The sequence below is a fragment of the Macadamia integrifolia genome, chromosome 8, assembly GCF_013358625.1.
Source record: "Macadamia integrifolia cultivar HAES 741 chromosome 8, SCU_Mint_v3, whole genome shotgun sequence".
Lineage (NCBI taxonomy): Eukaryota > Viridiplantae > Streptophyta > Magnoliopsida > Proteales > Proteaceae > Macadamia > Macadamia integrifolia.
The window spans coordinates 34274992-34285768 of NC_056564.1; positions in this window are offsets into that span (position 1 = coordinate 34274992).

Sequence of the window (10777 nt, forward strand, 5' to 3'; positions counted from 1 at the left end):
CAGGGATTGGGGATCGGTCTCAGTCGATACCAATCCGATACAGCCAATATAAGACCGATACTTAAAACCATGATCATGATCGATTCACCGATTCTAATCTGATTCGGATCAATCTCAAATAGGGTTTTCAATCAATCGGTCTGGGTCAGATCGGGTCTACTCAGGTTTTTCTACTTTAGGACCTTGCATCGTGACCGGCCTATTTAAGTAATCGGCTCTGATATGCTAAGCATGGTCTCACTTATGAACTGTCATTAGGTACCAGATTTTAATTGGGATTTATAACCCATTTATTTAAACGGGCAATATAATCAAGTTTTAAATGGTTTTAAAAGTGTCAGGCTTAATAAATGGGGCTCTAAATAAACTCCAAGCGGGTTATAATAAGCATTAAACATGTTAGGCCAAGTCAGGCATTTAATCAGTCGGTCCCAATTGGACACCGATCAGGTAACACCCTTGCATCGAGAGCTACCTATTAACAAATGCAGCACGACACATTTAATAACCAGGCCGGGTCAATTGGGATTCTAAACGGTCATGCTCGATTGGGCCTGTAATTGACACCGATAGTCCCAAGAACCCTAGAATCGGTCATTTGATTGAAAAACTTGCTGATTCTAAGTATTTTTTACATGAATTGGCTGGAATTGGGATCAGTTATGGCTGATTCAATACAATTCACGGATTCTTGAAATGTGGATGGTGGTGAATATGGTCAAGCTTAAGTTGTGCGGTAACAAAGTCAGGTTCCTATTGGGGAGATAAGTTGGATCTAGTATAGAAAGTCACATGACTAGGGTGTCAATTTAGAATCGAAACCAAAAACCGAACTGAAATGAGTGTTTAAAATTGAATCAAAATAAATAGGTTAAATTTTGGTTTCCAAACCTAGAATCTTTCCTCGGATGGGTTTGGTTTCGGTTTTGGTTCATTGAAACCATCGAAGTAAATTAAATTACTATTTTCAAAGCATACGAAACCAATAAAATTAAATTCTTTTGGATTTTTCACATCAACCTCCCCTGTCGTTTGCCAAAATTACATAAACCCCCCTAAAAATCAAAATATTACATTTAAACCCACAAAGTTGACACCGTTAGCATCTTATTTGGATCAAGCCATTAAGTTCATTGAAAATTTTTGAAAACCTAAAATTGCCCCTTTTTTATCTTCAACCCAAAAACTTACACTTACATTTGCTTTTGTTCGCAGATACTCCCATCGGTTTCCTCTACAGATACTCAACTCTTAGGCGGCGAGTTCATCACCATCCCTCTCCGACAAAGGCTCCTCGGACATGATGCTATACTACATGTTCGTTGCCGGCGAAGTATTCTCTGTAGGCAACTTCTTGTATGAACTCAGGCTTTTGAGACCCATCTTTTTTCCCAAATTGGGATCTTCTCAGGCAACGGGCAAGAGACGAAGAAAGCAATCACCACCACCTAGACAAAGATGAGGAGGAAAAGGATGAAGGAACCGAGAGGGAAGAAGTTCGTTGCAAAGAATGGGGCGACCATTACAGTACCTCGCGCTTTGATTCCAAATCAAACAACAAAGAGGACGAGAGAGACTGAGACGAGAGATCAGAGGTTGGTTCTAGATCGAATTTTGGATCTTCATTTCACACTGAGACCACGGCGAAACCAAATTATACACCAATGGGGAAATTTGAGAAATCTGATGACGCTGGATTGTCGGTTAGTTGGAATGTTGGTGGCGGTGGAGAGATCTCAGACATGAAAAAGGCTCTCCCTGTAATTCTGGCAGGTCAAGCTTGAGGGACTGAAAGGGTATGGAGTTGCCCATAATGGATTTCACTTCCTCCAACTTCTTTGCATTTCCCGTGACAAAGGTTATCAGAGGCACCAATAAGGCACCTGATGCCGCTACCGTCCTCGCCGCCATCTCTCTCGTCCAGAGAGTCCTCCTAAGATCAGTAGATTCATTTGCTTTCCTTGATGAACCCTAAATTTAACTTACTCTTCAACTATCTAAAAATTTGATCGAGAGCTTTTCCCGTCTCGACTAGTTCAGATACGGAATCACCAACATCAGCAGCTTTCTCTAACTCTATGCTACTGAATATTAACATCAAAAGCATATAGAGAACTTTGAAAAAAAAAAGTTGTTTTGACTCCTAAATAATGATGGAGAGTTCATATTCATGCTCATGTATTTGCTTTTACTTAATGGACCTTTTTGATACTAATTAAAAAAAAAAAATCTACAGATCTGAAATTTGAGTTTTTCGTGACAGCCCAAGTGTTAAAGAGGATCTGGACCTGGATCCGGAGATCCAGATCCCTATCGTTTATTAGAGGGAAGCTTGATGAAGAAGAAGAAGAAGGGGGTAATTTTGTGTTTTTACATTCTAAAACTAACACTAGTCTAATAGTGTCAACTTTGTGGGTTTAAATATAATTTTTTGATTTTCGGGGGGGATTATGTAATTTTGGCAAACGATAGGGGAGGTTGATGTAAATCACCCTATTCTTTTTTATTAATTCAATCAATGTGGAAAATAATTTCTATTCTTTTTAATGTTTAAAAAAAATTTAGTAGATTATGATATTAACTCTCTTTTCTTTTTCTTTTTTTTTTTTCTTTTTTGGTGAAAATATAAAAAGCTGGCCTAAATGTCTAATATATAAGACCTAAACCTAATGTAGGCATGATTTTATTTTTTCCAGTGATAGAAATACAAAATTTTACCATACGACGGCAAAGATCCCTATTCAAACGCATAAACTGGAATGCATTTTGACTGATAAGGGGGAGTGCATCTCCTCTCCTAGTGGGATAGCCAGCGAATTTGACTCTTTCTTGTCCAACTTATTTACAACCTCAAACCCTCTGGACCCGTCATTTATCAAGTGCCTCTTCCCTACCCTTGAAGACCTTGATACCTCGCATCTTATTGCTAATCCATCCTTTGACGAGGTTAAGTAGATTGTGTTCTCAATTGGGCCTTTCAAAGCCCCTGGTTCCTATGGGTTCCAAGCAATCTTCTTCCAAAAGTGTTGGGATTTTTTAGGGGCTGATGTCTTTCATTTTAGGGTAATTTACAATGCCACCCCTTGAAGAATGCCAATATTAGAGGTACACCCTTTCTTTTTCACCAAATTGAACTCGGACCCCCTGCCATCAGTCTCTGTTAAATGATGTTGTGAAATGACAATTTAATCCTTATGAGTAGTCCAATCCCCAAATCAATAGCTCCTATACGGAGCACCAGAGATCATCCAGAGCATCGGCAGCTACAGACAGTGATGTGGAGGGACTCACGGTGACCAGGGACTCGTGCAATGACTCACGGCAACCAGGGACTCATGGTAGTGGCAACAGAAGGTGACGTGCAAGGACTTATGGTGATCGTTTTGGATTTTTTTTTTAAAGGAACTGGAGACATGATCTGAGAAATTAGCAATAGTCGATGAGAGTTAAGGGCCTCTCTGGCACTTTCTGCTCTCTCTCTCTCTCTCTCTCTCTCTCTCTCTCTCTCTCTCTCTCTCTCTCTCTCTCTCTCTCTCTCTCTCTCTCTCTCTCTCTCTCTCAAATAGATAAGAAGCCCCAAACAATGGATCTGGCTGCAAATTTGGAGCAAAAGGGTAGTCGACCCGTCAGAGGCACATCACCGGCATAACCGTCCTGGCCATGCTCTTCACAAAAGATTTTGGAGCTTCACTTCTCTAGAACTCCCTTCTGATTGAAAGTGGGTTTGCTCGGTCACTTAGAGAACGCACTTTCTGGTGTCTCAATGATCGTGGCATTGCACCTCCACAGATCCGTTTGTGATCGTAATCGGCGGTGATTATGCTGAAGGAACTGTTGGGATTAATCCGAGGGAAAGAAGAAAGCAGCGGCGGCAATGGCGGCGTTGGGGAGGATCAAGAGAAGGAAACAGAGGAGTTCAATTTAGGTATAGAGCAGCTTATCCCCGATGGCCATTGCGTTCCTGATCAATTGGAAGAAATGAAGAAAATCAAGATTTAATAATTCATCCAAGTTATTTGTTGAATTGCTTGGTAGAACATGCCCACCTGAGTTCCTTTTCAGGCCTACATCCATGCCATTTACAGCAACAGCTGTGAGACTACCATGAAGATCACATGAAAACTACAATTGGGTAGCCTAGTCCAAAATGTAGCTAATCACAGTATTGCTTGTGAATGCGATTGCCAACCATCTAGATTGCACAGAGAATTCAAGTTTCTCAAAAAGGAATTAGGAGAAGAAGATGAAGCAGAGAAGTTCTTCACTTTGATCAGAAGCTGTAGAGATACTCGTGATGGTTTGGTTAAGAAACGCGAAGTGAACAATGATCCAAAGATGAAAGATAAGAGAGAGGTATCTGGTAAGTCCAAGTCCCTCTGGGTTCCTTCTTTCCAATGCGAAGATTTTGCAGGGAAGATTAATTTCAAAACGCCTTCTTTGATCATGGGAAGATTTTGCAGAGTAGATGAGGAAGAAGCAAAAGAAGGAGAAAGATCCTCTGTTCCCATGGCCAAACAACTCCTCAAAACCCATGATCACAGCTTCGATTCTCGACCCAAAACCATCGCCGGCAAGTACTTATTCAACTACTCCGCCATGACCTGGTCTTCGTATGCCCCTTACAGGCGCTTCCTCCCTAAGCTATACCTGACTAAACTCTTCACCCCTAAACGTTTCGATTTGTATGAGAAAATTCGAATGAATGAGATGATCACCAGTGCTCGTCGGTGGTTGAGTTGTGAGTTAGGTTTTCCTTCAACAGATTTGGGGAATAAAACCTTTAATGGCAATTTCGGTACTCTATTATTTTTAAGGGCAAAATGATATTTAGAAGAAAAAAAATTGCTAATGTCAATATTCATGGTATATTCTGTAACACTAATGATGGTAGGGGGTCTGAGTCCAATTTAGTAAAAGAGATGGGGTGTCCCTCTAATATTGGCATTCTCCAGGTGGTGGCATTTTAAATTACCCTTCATTTTATTTATAAGTTCTTTCAAGCGTGTCTTTTACCTCCTAAAGCTAATCATACGTTGGTCTGTCTCATTCCAAAAAAAGATAATGCATGTAATGTAGGCGATTTCAGACTCATTAATCTATGCAATGTCTCCTACAAAATTATTGCCAAACTCTTGGCCACCAGTTTGAAATGACACCTTCATCAGTTCATCTCCCCTTACCACGCAGCATTTGTACCTAGTAGATAAATAACGGACAATATTATTATTGCCCAAGAAATTTTCCATTCTCTAAAAAAGAAAAAAAGGTAAACCTAGATTTGTGGTCATTAAGCTTGATATGGCAAAAACCTATGATAGATTGGAATTGGGCTTTCTCATTAATATTTTTAGGTTCATGGGGTTTGGTGATAAATAGAATGCCATGATCCTAAAATTCATTAGTACCCCTTCATACTCTATCAAACTGAATAGGTCTACCTTCTCTCATTTTTCTGCATCCGGAGGAATTCGTCAAGGTTGTCCACTTAGCCCCTTTTTTGTTCATTGTAGCCATGGAAGGTTTGTCAAGATTTCTAGCGGCATACAGGGACTTAAAACCTGTTCTAGGATATCAAAGTCTCTCATTATGCGCCGGAGATTACACATCTCCTTTTCGCTGATGATACTTTTATTTTTTGTAGGGCAACCCAAGATGATCTTCATATAGTTAAATGTACTTTAGAACTTTTTTCAAATCTTTCAGGGTTAACAATTAATTATGATAAAAATGGACTTGCTTTCAGCTCCAACATTAATAGTGAGGCAAAATCCCTTTTATGCAAAACATTGGAATTCAAGAAATGTCTAGTGATGCTACCTATTTAGGCACTAAACTATTCTACAATAAACGACGATTTGAGTCATTTGTAAATATTATCAATAGGGTGAATAACAAGCTTGTTTCTTGGAAAGCGAATTTACTCTCTTATGCTGGTAGGGCAGCCCTTCTCCAGTCAACTTTAACTTCTATACCCTCATACCAAATGTTGTGTTTTGCTTTACCCAAAAGCATTTGCAACAAGATTGACTCAATTTTTCTCCATTTCTGGAATGGGGATTGTGAAAATAAAAAAAGATCACACCTCATTGGGTGGGACAGAATTTGTGTGCCGAAAAAAGTTGGTGGCCTTGGTTTTAGAAAATCCGCAATCCATAATCAAGCCCTTCTTCTCAAGATGGGTTGTAGGTTACTCACCAATGACCAGAGTTTGTTGGTTAAAATTCTGAAAGCTAAAAATTTCTATTACATATTGGTTTTTTATGTAAAGACCTCGAAAACAAGAGGATCGGTTTTATGGAATAGCATCACAAAAATTCTGCCAATACTAAAGACATTAGTGTATAAGAAAATTGGTAATGGTGCCAACACCTTCCTTTGATCTAACCCGTGGGTATAGGATTGCTCTCAAAACACAATTGATGTTTTGTTGGTTTTTAATGCAAGTTTTAAAACACAAATAAAGATTCAAAACACTTGTTCCTTCAGTTTTGGAGATTCTTTAAGTCTCTCTATAAAATGGTTATTAAATACTATAGTTGCTAATACGTAATTTATCCTTTGAAGCTCCTTAAGTCATTTTTTCTTTTAAGTTTTTGAGGCACGTTATGTCTCTACACAGAAGCTTCATGAGGCATCAATTCTTTAGTTTTGGGAGATGTATAATCTCTCATTCAAGTCTCAATTTAATTCCTTCTCCTTTACTCCTCATCTCATTTGTCTTATAAATAGAGGGAGATTTAGCATTTGTAAAACACAGAACAAGTCATATGAGTTATTCAAGTGTGTTCTTAATTTTGCTTCTCTTGGGTTTTGTTGGATTTTAACATATCCATTGTGTGAGTGTTTTGTTTTCTAGTTTGAGCACAGCCCTATAGCATTCGAAGGGGTCTAATAGGCGAGTGCACGATTACTGGGGGAGCCATCGGGCTGTTTTATCTTGGAGGCCAATTTGTAATATTCCCGGTTGCACCATAGGGGACATCTACGGTCTTAAGGACAATGTCAAGTGACACGACTCAGCCCACCAATTTTTCTAACAATCTTTGTTTCAGGTATCAGGAATATTTCATACAAGTGATAGATTGAAAGTTCTCTTATCAAGAAGGCAACGCTGAAGTTTGCTCTCTCAATAATATGACACAACCTTCCCTATAATTCTTAAGACCATAGAACCAGTTTATTGAGAGATCAAATATTTGATATGGCTAATAATATTGTGTCAGCAATGGAGAACCTGAGGATCATTTCTGACCTTGACAAAGTTGAACCATTTGATGGTTCAAATTACAAGAGGTGGAAACAGAGATTGTTGTTTGCCCTAGAACAATTAAATGTGGCATTTGCTCTGACCTCACCCTTACCTGCTGATAGTGATGATCCTATCATCAAAGCTCATAGGCAAGCATGGATCTAAGCGGATTATCAGTGCAAAAACCGCCTTCTGAATTCTTTATCCAATGAACTTTACCATGTCTATGCATCCTATGATTTGGCTCAGTCGATTTGGACTGTATTGGATAAAAAGTATACCCTAGAGGATGCTGGAAACAAAAAATATATTGTTGCAAATTATTTAGAATTTGTGATAAAGGATGACAAGAACATATCTGCCTAAGTTGATGAATTCCAAGTCCTAGTGGCAAAATTGGCCAAAGAAGGGATGGTATTGCCAGAGGAATTTATTGTTGGTTCTCTATTAGAGAAATTACCATCATCCTGGAGTGACTTCAAAATGAATATGAAGCACAAAAGGAAGGACTAGACTTTGGATCAAATCTTAGTCCAGATTAAAATTGAAGAGAAGAACCAGGAAAAGGACAAAACCAAAAAGGCTAAAGAATTTCAATCTAAAGTGAATTTGGTTGAGTCGGAAAAACATGAACAATTTAAGAAAGGTCTAAAGACCAAGAAGTGGACTTCCTTCAAGAAAAAGAAGGGAAATTGTTTCGTATGTGGCAAACCCAGGCACCACAAGAAAGAATTCCGAAAAGGGAAGAACAAAACTAAGGTCAACCTCACTGAGGCTGATGTCTTCACTGTCATGGTGACCGAGGTAAACTTGGTTGAAAAACCAAAAGAATGGATCATAGACACAGGTGCTACCAAGCACATCTGTGGGGATTAGAATGGCTTTTTCAACTATTCAATGGTTGGATCAAGTGAATAAGTGTATATAGGAAATTCCCAGTCATCTCAGGTCTATGGCAAGGGGCAAGTTCAATTGAAGTTAACTTCAGGAAAAACCCTTGTTCTCAAGGATGTGTTGCATGTGCCCAACATTTGACGGAATCTTGTATCTGGTGCTCTTCTCATCAAGGCAGGGTTTAAGTCATCATTTGAGGCAGATAAAGCTATTGTCTCCAAAAACAATATATTTGTCGGTAAAGGGTATAACTCAGGTGGGTTATTTGTATTGAATGTTGCCAATGTTATTAATGAGGAAGTTGGTAGTTCTGTTTACTTGGTTGATTCATATGATGTCTGGCATGGTAGATTAAGACATTGCAATACATCATACATAAAGAAGTTATGCAAACTAGGTCTGATAGATGGTAACCCAAAACCTCCATCATTTAAATGTCCCATTTGTGTTGAGGCAAAATTCACTAAGAAGCCTCATGCTTCTGTAGAAAGAAAAAGCGAGCTATTAGAATTAGTTCACAGTGATTTAGGTGACTTCAAATCACATGAGTCAAGAGGTGGTAAGAGATACTTTGTAACCTTTATAGATGATTGTTCTAGGTATACTAAGGTATACCTTCTTCGGACTAAAGATGAAGTTGAACAAGCATTCTTAACCTATAAAGCTGAGGTTGAAAATCAATTGGAAAGAAAAATAAAAAGACTTAGAACTGATAGAGGGATAGAATATGATACCCAATATCTATCAAAATTTTATGAAGATAATGGGATCATTCATGAGACAACGGCCCTATATCAACCACAATCAAATGGAGTTGCCGAAATGAAAAAAAGATCTCTAAAAAAGATGATGAACTCTATGCTTATAAGTTTAGGATTACCCCTGAATTTGTGGGGGGAAGCCATATTATCAGCTTGTTATGTCTTCAATAGAATACCCCATAAGAAAACTGGCTCTATACCATTTGAGTTATGGCATGGTAGGAAACCTAACCTTAAATATCTAAAAGTTTGGGGTTGTTTATGCAAAGTTGGATTACCTGAACTCAAGAGAAAGAAGTTAGGACCTAAAACTTGTGACTATGTCTTTATTGGCTATGCTCAACATAATGCGGCATATAGATTCATGGTGATTAAATCTACAGATGGCATTTTTGAAGCAAATACCATCATTGAATCTAGAGATGCTGATTTCTTTGAGCATATATTTCCTTTAAGAAAAAAATTTACAAAGTGTTGAGCAATTATAGACTTTTTAATACCAAGTCTTGTTGAACCTAGTAGTGAAAATCAACTTAGAAGGAGTAAAAGGCAAAGGAGATAACCTAATTTAGGTGATGGTATGTTTACATATTTTGTCGATGATGATCCTATTACATACCAACATGCCATTACATCTCCTGATGCTATATTCTGGAAAGAAGCAATCAAGAGCGAGTTAGACTCTATAATTGCTAACCACACTTGGGAATTAGTTGATCTTCCACTTGGAACTAAGGTTCTAGATACCAAGTGGATATTTAAAAAGAAACTAAAGCCTAATGGTACACTTGATAAGTTTAAGACCAGATTAATGGTCAAAGGTTTCAAGCAAAAGAAGAATATAAATTTCTTTGATACTTTTTCTCCAGTTACTAGAATTGCAACCATAAGATTATTGATTGCTATTGCATCAATCTATACGCTTATCATACATCAAATGGATGTAAAGACGGCATTTCTAAATGGAGATTTAGAGGAAGAAATCTATATCAAACAACCTGAAGGATGTGTCATTCCTGGACAAGAGCATAAAGTCTGCAAACTTGTGCGATCATTATATGATTTAAAACAAGCACCTAAACAATGATATGAAAAATTTGATAACATTTTAATTTCAAATGATTTTCAAGTAAATGATTCTGATAGGTGTGTTTATAGTAAGTTCCATAACAACAAAGGTGTTTTTATTGTTTTGTATGTTGATGATATGTTAACTATGGGCACTAGTCTTGATTTACTGAAATCTACTAAGGCCTTTCTAAAGTCCCATTTTGATACTAAAGATATGGGAGAGGCTGATGTGATTTTAGGAATCAAGATTATTAGAAAAGAAGGTAAAATAATTTTATCTCAAGCCCATTATGTGGAAAACCTACTAAAGAAATATGGCTATTTTGATAGCAAAATCATGAAAACACCTTTAGTTGTTGGAAGTCATATACAAAGAAATAAGGGAGAACCAGTTTCACAAAAAACATATTCCCAAATTATTGGTTCTGTCTCTTATCTAATGAATTGCACAAGACCTGATATAGCTCTTGTTGTTGGAAAATTAAGCTAACATACCAAGAATCCAGGAATGGAACATTGGGATGCCTTAGAAAGGTTGTTAAGTTATTTAAAGGGTACTATGAATTATGATTTACATTTTTGTGGTAACCCTGTCGTGCTTGAAGGATATTGTGATGCTAATTGGATATCTGATTCAAATGAAACATTGGTTACTAGTGGTTATGTGTTCACTTTAGGTGGTGGAGCGATTTCATAGAAATCGGCTAAACAAACATGTGGTACAAGTTCCACCATGGAAGCTGAATTTATAGCTTTGAAAAATGCTGGATCTGAAGCTGAATGGCTAAGGAATCTAGTAACA